Source organism: Amblyomma mixtum, chromosome 5, assembly GCF_055824585.1.
Source record: "Amblyomma mixtum isolate Tamu chromosome 5, ASM5582458v1, whole genome shotgun sequence".
Taxonomy (NCBI): Eukaryota; Metazoa; Arthropoda; class Arachnida; order Ixodida; family Ixodidae; genus Amblyomma; species Amblyomma mixtum.
Genome location: NC_143016.1, coordinates 132781840 through 132798128, shown reverse-complemented (window position 1 = coordinate 132798128; position 16289 = coordinate 132781840). Strand labels below are relative to the sequence as shown.

At 43.7% G+C, this 16289-nt stretch overlaps 1 pseudogene; it reads right to left on the bottom strand.

Moving 5' to 3' along the window:
• Window positions 1–12025: 12025 nt before the first annotated feature.
• LOC149343754 (uncharacterized) lies at window positions 12026–13764 on the bottom strand (annotated as a pseudogene).
• Window positions 13765–16289: the final 2525 nt, after the last annotated feature.

Sequence of the window (16289 nt, the reverse complement as noted above, 5' to 3'; positions counted from 1 at the left end):
ACAGGACACAGGCAAATTGGAGACTTATGGAGGAATTTTTTTATCCAGCCAAAAAAGACGCATACACAAGAGAGAACCACACAGGACAATGGCTGGTAAAAGCTGTAGTTCTCTGTGGTTCTCTCTTGTGTATGCGTGTTCTTTGGCTGGTAAAAAAAATTCCACCATAAGTCTCCAATTTGCCGGGGTCCTCCACAGACTGCAGGATCCCTGTCTGCTACTAGTCAAATTTCACTACTCCACCTGGATTGGTCTCCCACTGCCCTTCTCAAACTCTTGGAATCCTGTTCCCTAGCAGATCATCAGCTGTCGGTTGTATTACTTTCGCTTCAGTGAAATTAGACAAGTAGCGGACAGGTAGCCTAGAATTTGTGGAGTACACAGGCAAACTGGAGACTTATAGAAGAATTTTTTTACCAGCCAAGGAAGATGCATACACAAGAGAGAACCACACAGGACTAGGGCTTTCACCTGCCCTTGTCCTGTGTGGTTCGGTCTTGTGTATTTGCCTTTGGCTGATAAAAAATTCCTTAGCATGCCATACCATCAGGCCCACCATTCAGCCGTGATTATGAAAGAGGCCGCAGTCTTCTTTAAGTGCACTGCTCTGGGCTTGGGATGCAATGTATACAGCTCTTTGTTTTTCGGCAAAACCTAATTTCTCCGAATTTTTGCACCTAAAAAAGATTCTTAAAAATCTGCTCAACTTCTGCATGCAAATGTGCCTGAAAGGATGTGTAGTTTGCTGGTGCACAAAGGTCATGAACCGTTGGATGTCTCGTATTTCCTCTGAGGTATATTTTCAACAAATGCTGGTTATTTTAATTCCTTTGTAATGCTTTTTGTTGTTCGTCGAGTTGCATATAATTTTAGATTTGGAACTACATGTGCTGAGTGGTATTTCATTGCAATAATTATACCCATAATTAGTCAGCCTTGTTTGAAGGTATAGGTACGCATTTTGTATGGGTCCTTTGCATTCAGAATGGTGGATGAATCTTCTGAGGGTTTTCTTCGATGGAACGAAGGCAACTGGAGTGACTGTTCATGTGTCACTCAGCCAATAGTTCTTCCACAGGACCAGCAAGCTTTTGAGTATCTATGGCTCAGTTATGGGAGCTGCAATTACCCTCCGAGGCTGCCTGCGTTTACCTGTGGAAGGCTAGCGGCTTGGAGCTAACAAGCATTTGACACCATAGAACTGTACACAGTCGTTCAGGGGCCGTGAGCAAATAATTGTTAATGACGTATTGGTAAATGATGTTTACTGTAGAAAGCTAAGGTGAAATGAGACTAATTGTGCTTGCTGAAAATGCTGTTTTTTTAGTCAATGAAACGATGTAATGCTCATGAAATTTCTTACACCTCACTGATTCCTCAATTTTTTTTTTTCAGTTGCAAGCGACCAAGAGTTGCATGGAAGTCGAGCAAGTCACCAAGTTTCGTTTCATTTGGGCCAGAAACGATGAGCAGGCTGCGAATATTTCAAATCACCAGTGGGGACATTGACTCAATAAAGCAAGCTTTTACTGTAAGTACAGTGTTTATGGCACTGCATTGCTTTGGGATGCATGCATTGAGCTGACTGCTAGCTCTACAGCTACCCATGTGTATGCTGCAAAATTGCTTCAAGAACAATAATGGGGTACAGCAAACAGGACACAAGATGGAGAAAAGGACAGACTACAGGACAGCAAGACAGACAACAGATAGGACTTGCCAAAAACATGACAGCCATCACAACAGACTACAGCACGACAGGACAGACTACAGCACAACAGGACAGACTACAGCACAACAGGACCGACTACAGCACAACAGGACCGACTACAGCACTACAGGACAGACTACAGCACAAGACAGACTACAGGACAACAAGAGACTACAGCACAACAAGACAGACAACAGATACGACATGCCAAAAACATGACAGACAACGCAACAGAAATTTTCTGTGGTAATCCTGTTGTGTTTTTTGACTAGGGAGTATGCCTGTTCTCACTATTTCCTCGAATTCCTCAATGTGCTTCTTCCTACCAAGTTTGCTCAATTCCCTACTCAAATCTAGGCTAAGTCGAGAACTTACCTTCCTATGGTTACTGCATTTAAACTCTCCGAGCACATCCACATATTGCATTCTCTCAGCATGCGCGCAGTCGAAAATGTATTTCATTTCTTGTCTTATTGATGCGGCTCCTCCAAGTTCGAACCCGACCATGGTGGCGGCGTTTCGATGCAGGAGAAATGTAAAGGCGCCCATGTCCTGTGCGATGTCAGCGCAAGTCAAAGATCCGCAGGTGGTCGAAATTATTGCGGAGACAGCCACTACGGCACCACTGCCTTCCTTTCTACTTTTATTCCTTCCTTCATTCCTGTCATTACGGCGCGTTCGGGTGTCCACCAAGTTATGTGAAAAAGTTACTGTGTCATTTCTTTTTCCGAAAACTAATTTTCTTTCCGTTTTTCTTCCATGTCCACTTCCGCTTCTTCCGCACGGGGAAGGAGGTATTCATAATTGTAAACTGTTGAGTTCTGCGAAGTCTACTAATAGCTCCCCTCAGCTGTTCATGTAGCAGATGCCATGATTTGTGAATACTTTGAAGCCTGCCTGATTCTTAGCTAATTTCGCACTTTATGTCGCCCTGGAGGTCAGTGTATAGCTCCTTCCCAAACTTAGATATTTCCCCCGAGCCTTACGCACGCAGGTGTGTAAGCCTGAACTACCCTCGAATTTTGCGCCTTATTAATATTCGTAGCGATTGCAGACACTCGCTTGTTAATGGCGCAGAATTCCTGTGTATTGCCTGCTATATTTTCATTGATCTGATATCCCACACCTAGTTGTCGCCGCTCTGCTAAACAACGATAACATTGAACGCTTCCGCCCTTTAACACTGCATATGGTTCGTTAAATCTCCTATCCCGCATAAGCCTTAAGACAACCCACTCATTACCCGCTAGTTCCTCATAAAACAGAGCTAGGCTGGCCTTACTGGAGAATGTTACAGAGTTAAACATTGTCAGAATGAGTTTCCAATGGCTGCTTGTCCGAAGCCAGACATTGTGAGGACCCTGCGCTGCATCGCGTGCCTGACATTCGCCACTGTGAGTTGCTCCGTACCTGCGAGGCAAGGGCGTCACCACTTACTTTAGCGTGCGTTCCCAGACACCTATAGAGCTTGTGGGGATAGCGGTCTCGGTCACTGCTCGGCCTTCGACTCAGCGTGGCAAGAGCAGCAGAGACCAGCTACCAACTGACATGGGGGTTGGGTGTTTGGTGCCCAGCTTTCGTTGGTACAGAAAAGAGACGATGCAGAGGATTTCACAAACGCTTGTATGAGCACATACGAAATGATTAACAAAAAGACGCAACTCGTGCAGAGTGACACTGGAGAGTTATTAGAATATAAATGAATTATTGCACCTAAAATGCACTAACACAGGCAAACAAACAGAACACAATTTCTTCACCGAGCACTGGGACAGTCCAATGATCAGAGATTCCCGACGGTGCCATCAGCAGACTGGCGGGCGCTGCATCGTGGACCGTGGCTGCGCGAGTAGGGTTGTCCCGGGGAGTCGAGCAGGCGCGCTTCGATGAAGCTTAAACGGCGGTTCGGGGTCACAAATCGCGGTCTACGCCCCTCATATACAGGCAAGCTCCGCGTCTGTGTGTTCTGCGCGCTAAGGCAGGCATGCACATACCCGCAGTATCGGCTGTGCAATCTCCTTCTCCTTCTCGCGACAGGCGGAAGTCCCCATTGTCCAGACGCTGAGACTGGCCTCGACATTCTTTGAGATTTTTCTGGTGCGGCGCCACCGCCAAAGCGCGAGAGTGTAGAAGGAGAGGGCATTACTTTACACACTCAAGGCTACGCCCTCTCCGTCAGTATCGAGTAGTAACGACTCCGACATTCTCGAAGGCTCGACGTCATGGGCTGTCACAATTCCTTAGCGCCGCGCCGGCAAGCGATGGTGAAGAAGGCTGCAACATGCACAAGGCTAGGCGCTCTCCTGGGTTTTCTTCTCGCCTGTTTTAACAGCGCGCGCTGGCGAGATCGCTTCCGCGAAAAAATGCGCAGAATTTTGTGACAAATGGGCCTGTGTTTAACTCATACATTAATATAGGAAGTGGTGGCCCAGTAATGTACCAGGGCGCTCCAACCCCGATCTCTTGCGAGGATGCGTTATCAGCTCTGTTCGCCGTGATCAGAACGAATGTCAAGCTTGGGTATTGAATTCTATCTGCACTCGCATCTAGGAAATAAATGGGGTGATTTTTTGACAATTAACAGCAGAAAATAACAAGCGTCTCGAGGAGAGATCAGAGCTATGTTGATTGTTTTCATGCAATTTTGGGGTATACGATAAAATTGGCCTTCCCGTTAAAAAAGCACACATTCGGAATCTGTCGGTATGAACACGGCTTGCAGTCATTACAAAATTTTTTAAAACCAAACTTCTAATTATATTCTTGACTTACGATTCGATTACTTAACTCGCACAAGATTTCTCCTTTGGCAGTAACACTCCTTTCCACAAGTGTAGTTCTGAATACGAACACACGTGCGGTAAAAGCCAGTACTACTAAATAGAGGGTGAAGATAAAGTCCCAGTGAATTTTGATCGCATAAGAGCAGCGCATATTTCATCTAAAAAACGAAGACCTCTACGGTGCCCAACAATATTCGCCGGAAAAATCTAAAACAGCAGCCTGTAATAAATATGAAGAAAACACCAGTGAATTTCCAAAGATGGAGTAAACGCCAAATATTTTTGAGACGCAAAGTTTCAATAGTTACAATTCCGTTGTATAAACAATAAACACCAAAAGCCATAACGCACTCCTTTGAGATCGGCCGCATTAAATTACCTGTGATTACGATAATTAGCGATGAGTTAAAGAATAGATATTGATCTCAAAAACAGCTATATAATAGTTCGGGAGAAATGCTCCCAACATCATAGCTAAATTGCTTCCTCTAATAGTAATAAAGCTCAGAATATTGATAAAGTTGTTGATTTTATAGCGGACACCTTTTAATTACATATTCCTAAATGCTTCCCGCTCAAGTTGCCCGCCAACTTTGCAACTTTGGCAATTATGTGAAAATAAGCTACATCCTCGCCGCACTAAACCATTCCTGAAGATAAACCACCAGTCTCGCGTCCTGTGTTTTGAAAGTCGTTGTATTCATCATCTTCCATCCATGTTCAAGACGGTCGAAATAGGTAAGTGGGTGCTAACTGAAATCTGGATGCGTGGCCTCTTTACCGAAAACAAAAAATTGCTTGGAAGCGTCATCTCGCTGACATCCAGCAAGTCACAGGAAATTAAGGGAGATTTGAAAGATCGCTTTGAAACGCCTGGTAGCAAGAGTGCAGCAAATCACGCGAAACACCACAGAGTTTTACCGACAAGTTAGATTATCATCGCTGAGCATTAATTCTTTACTATCGAACAGTGTGGTGGCCCGAGTGCCCAGCTTCTCTAATTTTTTTATAGCGCGTTTTAGTCAGTAAATCGCGGACCTTTCAGTGAGTTTTGTACTGAAAAAATTGTAAGATATAGTGAAAACCTATTAAAAGGAACTGTACAAAAATAGTTTGGTGCTTTTCCCAAAGCCTGTAAAAAATTTAGGTCTGACAACTGCCTCCTCTCTCCGCATTTTTCTGCTATATTTTTATTTAAACGTTTACCAAAATAGGTGGTATTTAACGAAAGTAGATACAAGCACCTCTTGGACATTGCTTCTAGAATATTTATCTATTATTGTGTTGATCTCTTCATCGCCGTTTCGTCGTTATACCTAATTATTTATTTGTTTATTTAGCACAATCAGTTTACAATATAATGCCAACCCATACACCAAGATTGCTGCTTTGTAAATCTTTTTTTTTTATCAGATAAGTACTGCAAATGCCCTTCAACCTGGATATTCAACCCAAGATCATTCTTCACTTCTTCGGAAAATGCTGATTCGGGCACCCCGTGAGAACGTGTCATCAAAGAAAAAACCTAATGGGTTTCAAAAAGTAAATAAAACCCCAAGAGTTAATTTTTTGCGCTCTGAATTCCGCATTTATGAACCTTGTTTCTGAAATAAATAAATTTTTACAAAACGGGGCTACCTTATTTTAGAAAGCATTAGTATAAATGCGGCTATCAAAGACTAACGTCACTTTCAACAAATTTCTCCCCATCGTTGTAAACACTAGTGACTATGTTGAAATTGTTCAGTATTAGTATAGACGCTAATCTCTGTAGTGTGTGTTTGTTCATCCTGCGAAGCTGTCGGCACGGCGCTTTTTTGCTTTGTTTGGGATGCATGAGGCAGCCAAATTTATCTCGATTGGTCGCCTCCAGGCAGAACCGATTCGACGTTTTTCCAGAATGCCGTAGTGACTTTAAACGCTTTATATCGAGTGTTCGCTGTCAGCTTTAAACTGAGCACGGCCCAGAGCGGTGGGCATTTGGTTCGACCACCGCCGAGCACGCTTGTTGCTACGCCGTCGCCGACTCATTCAGTTCTTGCGGGCGCAAGTCAGCCCAACTTACCAGTTTTGTTTAGAAGTCATTTGCTCTGTATTCCTGATCTGCGGACTGGAGTCACCACTACGTTACACTGCATTTGGGTAGCATGATTGCCTCAGCAGGCTTTATATTATGCAGAAAGATGCGAGTGCGTAACAAGAGGACTGTTCAACGTGATAATAGATACAATGCAAACAGTAGTGGTCGCTGTTATAAACCTTACAGGTAATAACACTTAGTGCCCTTAAGCTGCATAAACAAGCTGAGCACTTGGCATTATTAGTTGGATGTTGAAATACCGAATATTTTACATGTTGTCTCAAGTGATACAAATGCCCGACGTTTAAACTCTAGCTAAGGTCTGGATCTCTAAAAAAAAGGCCTCTTTCTGTTTGAGAAGTTGTGTCGATCCAACCGAAAAATCTGGTGGCGACTAAGGGCGAAGTTGGAGGCATGATGACAAATAATTTGCGCATAAGTGACAGCAGCAAGTTACAGAAGGCAAGCTCCGATTCATAGCAGTTTTTTTTCAGGGAACTTTCTCCTCTTCAAAAAATTTTGTCCTAAAATTGGGTCTTACCAGAAAACGAATTGTTTTTGAGTTTTCAGTGCACTTCATCAAACAGAAAGAAAATACAGGAAGATTTTTTGTCAGAAGGTAATATAACTCTGAAGAATTAGTGTCGGTAATTTAAGAGATGAGAGGAAAATAACTAGAATAAAAATGGGGTGAATCACATGTGGCAGGTTCTCTCTGATCAAACATGGCAGCTTCCCAATATCCCTCGAGAGAAGAATATACAACAGCTGTATCTTACCGGCGGTCATCGGTGGGGCAGAAACGGCGAGGCTAACGAAATGGGTTCAGGTTAAGTTAAGAGGAGCGCAACGAGCTTTTGAAAGAAAAATGTTGAGTGGGATGTTAAGAGAGTGGAAGTGAGCAGATTAGGCGAGGAAAGTAACGCGAGTCAATAACATGATAGTGAAAATCAAGAGGAAAGAATGGGCTTGGGCAGGGCATGTAATGGGATGGTAAGATAACTACTGGTCCTTAAGGGTAACAGAGGGGATTCCAAGAGAAGGCAAGCGTAGCAGGGGGCGGCACCAAAAGAGGTTGGCGAACGAGATTAAGAAGTTTGCGGGGATATGGTGGCAGTAGTTTGCAAAGGAAAGGGTTAATTCAAGGGGCATAGGAGAGGCCTTTGCCCTGGAGTGGACGTAGTGAGGCGGATGATGATTATGATGAATGCACTTGTGAATCTTCTACACATTAAAACTACGAAAAGTGAGTGGTTCCATCTCGCGTCATATTTCGGGTTCTGCCTTACAGAGCGTCTTCACGCTCGTCTTTGCGTATATCTTAAGTACAGAACTTTTCCCGACAAAGAATTTGAATAGGCGTCACCGAAAAAGCGGCGCGCTGTACGCTGTGTCAGTACCGTTAATTGCTTATCTCCGTCTGATATGTTTCTTTGAGAACTATCAGTTATTCGAGTCTGCAGAATGTATTTTTCGCTTGCTAAGGTTACAGTGTCGAGCTATACGATGTTTCGCTTGTTTGGAAGTAAATGAAAGGAGAGAAGTGTTTACCTTAACGCGTAGGCCCAAATATTAACGGCGGCCATCTGTTACACACGCTGCCAATGCCTCAAATATTTGGTGGAGCACGGAAAAGAAAAAAAACAAACCCTCCCAACGAGTGGCATTTCGAATATTCAGGTCAACAGGTGAACACCAATACAGGTTAACACCAACGAATAAAAAAACGCATGAATAAATAAAACAGCCAGGAATGCAGGGATTTTACAAACGACTGCAAAGACAAAGTGTCTAAAAGGCGAATTTTCGATTCTCACTGCAGCATTTTACGGTAACGGCTACGAACGCCACTGGCTTGGTTTGCTACTAATGCAAAATTAGCTGAGGTTTAGGTTTGGTTAAACCCAGAGGCTGCGTAAGCATAGCGCACGGCGCGCCCGTCTAGCAGCATCCTGAGCTCGCCGTTTAGCAAGCCGCTGTTCACGCTCTTCATCATTCTCTTGGGCCCTGCTTTCTGGCTGCTGGAACTCGGCGTCGCTTCTCTTTCTGTTTGTCGGGTAGCATGTCGAATGAATCCAGGTTGCGACTGACTGAGAGAAGAATGAAAAGGAAAGAGCACGGGACTGCCAACTGGCTCAAACCGAGCCACCACCGCTGCCACGTGCAGATAGAAGAGAGTTGAAAGATAAGAGGAAAGAGAAAAAGAGAGAGTAAAGACGCGCGTCGCAACAACCGCGTCCGTCGGAGCGGACGCTGGTTAAAAAAACAGGTACACGGCCGCAGCCCGCAAGCAAGCGAGCGCGCTTTATACTGATTTGTTCCCCTCTCCCTCACATTTGGTGAGAGAGCAGCGCAACAGCGCCTCCACTCGGTAGCGACGGCAGCTGCAGCGCGGCGTGCATACCGCCGCGACCACCTGACGGCTTGAAGTGGGGGGCCATCTGCAGCCGGTCTTGATGCTATGGCAACGACGGTTCATCTGTTGCGCGCCGTGCTTACCGCCACGACCACCTGACGTCTTGAAGTGGGGGGCCCATCTGACGTCGTTCTAAAGGTCAAACGTGCCTACCGCCGTGGCCACGCGAAGAGGCTGAGACCAGGCGTAATATTGCTTACGCAATAATAAAGGTATTTGTACTGCATGCAGTGAAGCGGCGTTACGATAGCTGAAATAGTAAACAATGTAATAAAATCTAACAACCCCCTGCCCCTTAGTTTATTTACATTACCAATGAAACAAACAAGAGCTGCAACCAACAATCTATTTAATTTACCACCTTGTTACAATATGTACGGCCGGAGACTCCTAGAATACAACGGAGCCCATGTGTGGAATGAAATCCCTAATGAAGTTAAAGAAAAAAATAACTTTTCGGCATCTTTAAAACACTATTTAATTTCCATGGAAATGTAGGAATGAATTCAATTGTGTGTGTTAATCTTGAAGTTTTTTTTTTATTTTACACGTTCTGCAGTAATATTGTACTTGTTTTGTATTTGGACCCGTCACTAGCCGTAAAGGCTATGGGTCCAAACAACAGTTTGTGTACTGTTTCTGAGAATAAATAAAGAAAAAATTCAAAAAAAAAGTTACAATATATGATATTTATCCTCCAGAAAATATGGTAATCGACAGCAGGTTTTCGCTGTGCTCTGTCTACCTGCTATTTTAACGTCGTTTCCGGCTCGGAACTGCAGACACAGCAGTAGTTGTCACCATGGTAGCTACTCCTTTGTGAGTGCTTGTTTCCACGGGAGCAAAGAGGAAATTAGGCAGGGCATTCAGGTCTGTGCGGCCCGTAAATTATAGCAGTGTTTGCTCTATGTAGAGTGTGATTGAAAGTGCTTAGTGCTCTGTTACTCTGCCTTACACGCACACAGACGCACACCCCACTTTCTGTTCTAGTGATGACAAAGGTTTTACAACCTATCCCATACCTACAATTGAAGTTTTGAGAATTGCAGGATTTATAATGAAATCCAGTCATTCTGAACAACCGCTCCGTGAAGGAAGTTTTCGTTTTGATTGGTGTCGTTTTTGGTGTATTTTATCGAAGTTGACACGAGGATATTAGGTCATGTGATCAAATTCCACTGTGTAGTAGAAGTGTAATTCTAGAGAGCAAACCGTTCTGAGCCGTTAAAAGGGGTAGACTAACGGCCCTAGCAACAGAGGAGTTGAGTGTGCGACTTACTCTGTTGATAGCTACATACACTCAGTTCCTCTCTGTAATTGGTACTTGCACTTAACGAAGTTAATAGCTCGTTACACTCAGTTCCTCTCTGTAATCTGTACGTAGACTTGACAGAGTACACTTCTGCGCTATGGAATTTCCACATCTGATGTAAGTTGACTTCTTTGGTGTCCATTGTTTTTCAGGGCGTGTTTCAGCGCTATGCAAGTTGAAAAATATCGCTTAACAGTATCATAAATTAAGTTCCATTTGGAAGCAGCGCCGTGAGGTGTTGCAGCGAATAAATACGAGGGCATGTGTATGCTTTGGTATAATCGGAAACAACCAGCATCCGCCCCCCTTTCCCAAGAAACAAAATGCTGCTCAGCTGTTCAGAAACAAATTGCTTTCCATCATCGTGATCATTATCCAGAAAAGCTACCTGAGATGAAAACTATGCAATGTACTCTTTCTCAAAAGCAATACGAAGTCTTTTAGTAGCCACGCCCGGAAACTAAGCAACGTTGAATGTCGTTACTTGTGCGCGTCAGTTTCTTTGTGCATTAAGCCTTCAGCGAATAAAAACAGTGAAATGCATGTTAAACAGCATAGATTGAATACGAACAAGCGGCAGCTTCATTTCATTGACTCGGTTTCTTTGTGCATTAAGCCTTCAGCAAAAAAGAAACAACGAACTACATGTTAAACAGTATAGATTGGATACGAACAAACGGCAGCTTCATTTCATTGACTTCAGGTTGCTTCACTCAATAAAAAAGATATTTCTCAGTTGCAATGTGACATATTTTTGGCATGCGCTTTGCAAATTGTGCTTCCGCTGTCATTCTGTAATGCGCTCAACGCAAAAATATATTTTGCTTTAAGCGTAAGATTTAATATGTAAGCAATGAAAGATGAGTAAAAAGGCACATCATACATAGACAGTTTAAAATACCCTTTCCCTGAGTGAGCTTGCATCTTCGCACGTCCAACTAAACCGGTGGACACTCAAGATTCCTTTACCATGCTCTAGCGAGGAAACTCAATACTACCTCTAACACTTCACGCCCCGCACACCTTATTATTTAAAAAAGAGGTTTATGTTCTTGAAATAATATTTCAAGCTATCGTATATTTATGCTCTTCATTTGAGTAATTCCAAATAAAGCTTCGTTTTGATACGTCACTGGTGAGAGCAGCGGAAAGCCCACGATGCATATCCAGCGCTTACGCCTTTCCTCTTCCCCCAACCGTTACTAATGCTCTTATGCGCATACTCAGCATTTCGTTCAGTGCTAGGAGCGCATTTGGACCTTCACTAGCCAGCCAGAACCAGGATTTTTCTTCTTTCACAGCCAAATCTGGGCAACCCGCAGCTTCACAACTGAACCGTTCAGCTGGGACACCAGCCTATGCTATGCAGAACGGAGAGAGTTCGTGTGCTATGATGACATCGGGAAGGCAGAAGTTTCATAATCCAATATCGTGTAGCCGTTATCTTTCGGACACGTTCTTCAGCTTGAGTCGGTAGTTAAGTGGAAGGTAAATATAGGTCAGGACTCTGCTCCACTAGGCCGTATCGTATGAAACTACCCAACCGCTATTTAACTGTACAGAACTTATTTACTATCGAAAACCGATCGCCAAGAATAGTAGAAACTCTTCTTAAACGAAATTCAAGGTATATATGCTGGTCCTTACATCGAAGATGCTGTAAAAGGCGGTCGCAAAAATTGATTTTTATTCCCATATTGTCAGGCATTCGGAACAAGGGCTCTTAGTCGTTCTTGATGATTTTCTTGACCGTTTCAGTCGCAGCGGTTTTTAGAGCGTTTACAAAAACGCTTTTCAGCAATTCCATGAAGAAATATTCCTCTGCATTCTCATCAAATTTGGAATGCTTAATGTCCTTCAGGGTGTGCAAGACCTTCTCGAAGTCTTCTTTGCTGAGAGCTGATACTTGTCCTTGGAAGATTCACCCAAATGACTCCATTGTTTTCCCTGCCTTTTGCAGCAGTAAAAGCTGATCCTCTGAAACGTGAACGACGGGAGATGACGCACAGTTTGAGCACTTATCTGCACATCGTATTGATTTTTCTTCTTCAAGAGTTCTGCTCTAAGAAAAGAAAGCATATTTTACACGAATTCAAAGTCCTATCGTGCGACGGTCGGGTTATAGCGCAAATGCCAGGGCAAGGTCCGCTAAGAAGGAATGGATTGGTAAACATTTCCAACTAAGCGCAAGCGCATTGACAGTAACAAAACATGTTACTCAGTTATCAAGAATATAAGTTTCAACTTCATTCCAGACCAAATAGGAGCTCAGGAGTTGTATGAAATTTCTTTTGAGCCGCCCTGCCTTTCGCTGGCACATTGTGCTCAAACACCTTTTGTAACGGTACGTTATATACATACAAGAGTAATCGTCATCTAAGCATAACTACATCACATAGCTAGCACAATCGTTATTATATTTAATGCTCATACCATGTTTGACTGGAAGCTTTTCAAGTTCCCATGTAGGCCTTCTGGAAATAAAATAAAAATCAATTATTCGAGCAAAAAGGGCGTTCATATCTACAGAAGACTTAAAGCATCATATGGGTACGTACACAACAGCAGCGTCTGGGGCAGTATCCGGAATGCATGAAAAGAATAAGATGTTACAAGGCGTTAAACTTTACATTTCGTGACATGCATTTAACACATAACTTTTTGCTTAATTCATTATGCATTACGCGCTATGATGGAAGCATAGGCCCATAGTTGTCGCTCTGCAAGACTAACTGAACGACACATCGCTGCCATAACATCACATAGCCATGTAGAAGTTTCTGCCATGCTTTTTCCTAGACTTCATGGTGAGGCGCTTATCGGCATTTTATGTTAACAGATTCAGTGTGCTCGGTGAAATTGAAACATGCATGCTGCTATACGAAAGCAGTACCTAATTGCATAGAGCAGCAGGCGTTCGTTGAGTTAAAAAATTAATTGGTGGCTACAGCTCGCCATTTTTTAAATTTTATATATCCCAACCAACAACAATGGAACTGAAGGTCATTAAAACTTTATACTTTGTCTCGCAGTGAAAGTAGAAACGACAGAAAACGCGTCTCAAGTTAAGGCAGACCGCACATTCCTTTGAGTAAAAGTTTTTTTTTACGAGAAACATACTGCTTAAGCAGTACTGCAACAGAGGTTAGCGTGAGCTGAGCAAGGCTGCTCAGAACGGGTATCTAAAAGTACAGTATAATGCGCGAAATTCTCGAGTAATGAACCTTCTGAGTGGAAAACATAATTAGAACTTTTAACAGTGGATACGGCGCAGAAAAGGCGAAGCATGCACTAAAGCCCAATATCTTCACCGGCATCTTTATAAATAAGAATGCTCCTTTTGCTCCACGAGAAAAGAATGGCACAATTGGTTACAAATGTATTGATACGGTTGACCACCTAAATGTACTTACAGGCTGCAGCAGCCAGAGCGCAAATCACCAGGACCGAGAAGACCTTCATCATAAGTCAGCTGAAGGTATATAATTTCAGAGTTAGGAAGATGCAAACTGATCATAGTCACCAGTGGGGATATGGCGAAAACCGCGACCAACTGGAAGTTCGGAGGAATGTTCTAGAGCACTCAAATTTGAATTCCTTTGCGAAAGACCATTCAGTTGATTCTCTAGATTTTACAACCTACCAGGAGCGTTAACTAAATGTCCTGTTACATAAACGACATAAGCTGCCTTCCATGAAACAAATAAAAAAAACACCTCTAACCTGTGCCAGCGAAGGATTCTCCACAGGTGGGCAAAAGCAGTAAGCTTTCCCCTCAGAGAAGATAGCTTCGTTTTTATATGAATTCGCTACGTATACTGATACAAGACGCAAACAGAAACAGAAACTATGCCTGGGGGATGGTCAGAGTTCAGACATTTCCATCAGTCCCAATTCATTGTCTTCTGAAGAGCCTAATCTACTTGTCTAGCCACTCATAAGATGGGCGGATATTTCCACGAACTCACATGGCCACTTCGTGTACGCAAATATCGGTTCAGAGTCCACTTCAAAGGACAGTATTCATTCCAGCACGAAGTTGTTCGAACAATATGTGCTTCATTTACCGGAAAGAACTGCTGATATAAGCCGTAGTTCGCGACTAAGCTCTATTATAGAATTTTGGGCTTGGAGAAAACTTACTTAAGCGTTTTCGTCGTTATTATTGAACTCTCCAACACGTCATTTCGCTTCCGTGGTCTCTGTAGCTCAGAACGCTAGCATGCAGGAAAATTGAAAGTTCGCTTGTAGCATATAAGCAGCTAACTAATAATAAAAAAGGTTTAACCTAATTAAGGTGATGCACTAGAAGTTGTCGCTTATTCATAACTAACCTGATATAAAGTGTCACACTTGTAGCAAAGCCACTACAAATGAAAGAGAGTGATCCCAACTGCACTCTTCGCTAGCAGTAAGTTCTTGCAGGCACTTGACCTCGAGCAGCGAGATCAAATGCGGGTAGGTAGGTGCATTAAGCACTAGAAAACCAAGCAAACTAGAAGTTTGTTCAATTTAAAAACTTTTCGCAGTATTGCTAAAAAATTTACTTGGTTTCAAAGGATTTGCTGCAGCGCTTCAAATTAAGGAAATAAAAAAAATCTCTTGAAATACAATATTTTCTGTCAACACTGCCTCAGTGTTCGGCTAATGAGCGTTAGGTACGGAAGCTTCAGATGATTACATCGGTATGGAGAAGAACAAATCGAAACGTCCACGGATGTTTCGTTTTCCTGAAACATCCCTTCTAAGACAAGCCGTGCCATGTACCTTGAAAATTTTGTACTCTTGCGCTTTATAGCCGTGTTAGCTATACCCGGTATATTTCCTTGTTATATGAGTTCATGAATTTTATGCACGTGTGCATCACAACACGAAGAATCGTTTCAGTTCATCCGGAACCCTCTACGACAAACGGTTCGGCCTCCATAACCTACTTGAAGCCCCTCGGAATGCAAGGTTTGGGGGCAGGAATGGTCTTCGGAGCGAATCGCGCAGATAATTTGAGCTTCATCCTGATTGATAATTATATCGTGAAAAACACGCCAAGCCAATTGACATGACTTCGAACATTCTGCATAAACGGGCGGCCCCCAAATTGTGTGCAGATGGTGGTCTCGTAGGGCTCCCAGTGCGATGAACGCTAACCTGGCACATATAATGAATCGAAAGTGTAGGTATCAACTGAGGCGCTACGCGGCCAATATTGCTATTTAATATTGTGTGGCCACATGGTAACTGTTTCGGTCAGTTTGACATTAGTTGCAGTCTGGCGCGTCCTTTACAAACATGAGAATTAAGAGGTAACTCTCTCATAACGTTTATACAGACAGCGTGCTGCACATATCTGGGGGTTTACATGGTCCCGACAAAAGTCGGGTCGAGTACGCTGTCGGGCTGAAAATCCCGGCTCTTGTGCTCGTGTGCATGCTACGGGGTCGAGCTAAGCGACGGTCGAGTCGAGTAGGCCAGCCCGACTGCAGGGGGTGGGTTGACTCGGACCGATCCGGTTGAAAGGAACACGAGTACGCTGCCGCGTCGGGCTAGCGCCACCTCTATTTGCTCCTCTCTGGTCTGGCTGGCGCAGAGCAGGAAATCTAAGGTAATCTGTCTCCGGTCACGCCTGGACGTTCCTCCTCCTTTCCTAGCGTCCGCGCGTGGTTTGCTTGCTCGACGACAGGGGTAGCGGCGATCTCTACCACGCAGTAAACGGTCGCATATCAACGTAGTGTGGTCGCGCCAGGTCAACACCACATCAGGCGCGCCCCGACTCGACCCGAAGCGTCGGGCTCATGTATACGGGGCTAATGGTACATGTGGCCTCTTCTCTAACTTTCATGTTCGTTGTCGGAGCAAAGATTTGCACCTCTCGACTACGTGCGAACTTGTAGGAATAGCCACTTTTCGTAGGATAACGAATGTTCACTTACTTACGCCAAACCCGACATTTATTTAGTGATTAAAGTTCACTTTTTCATTTGTTTAGAGTT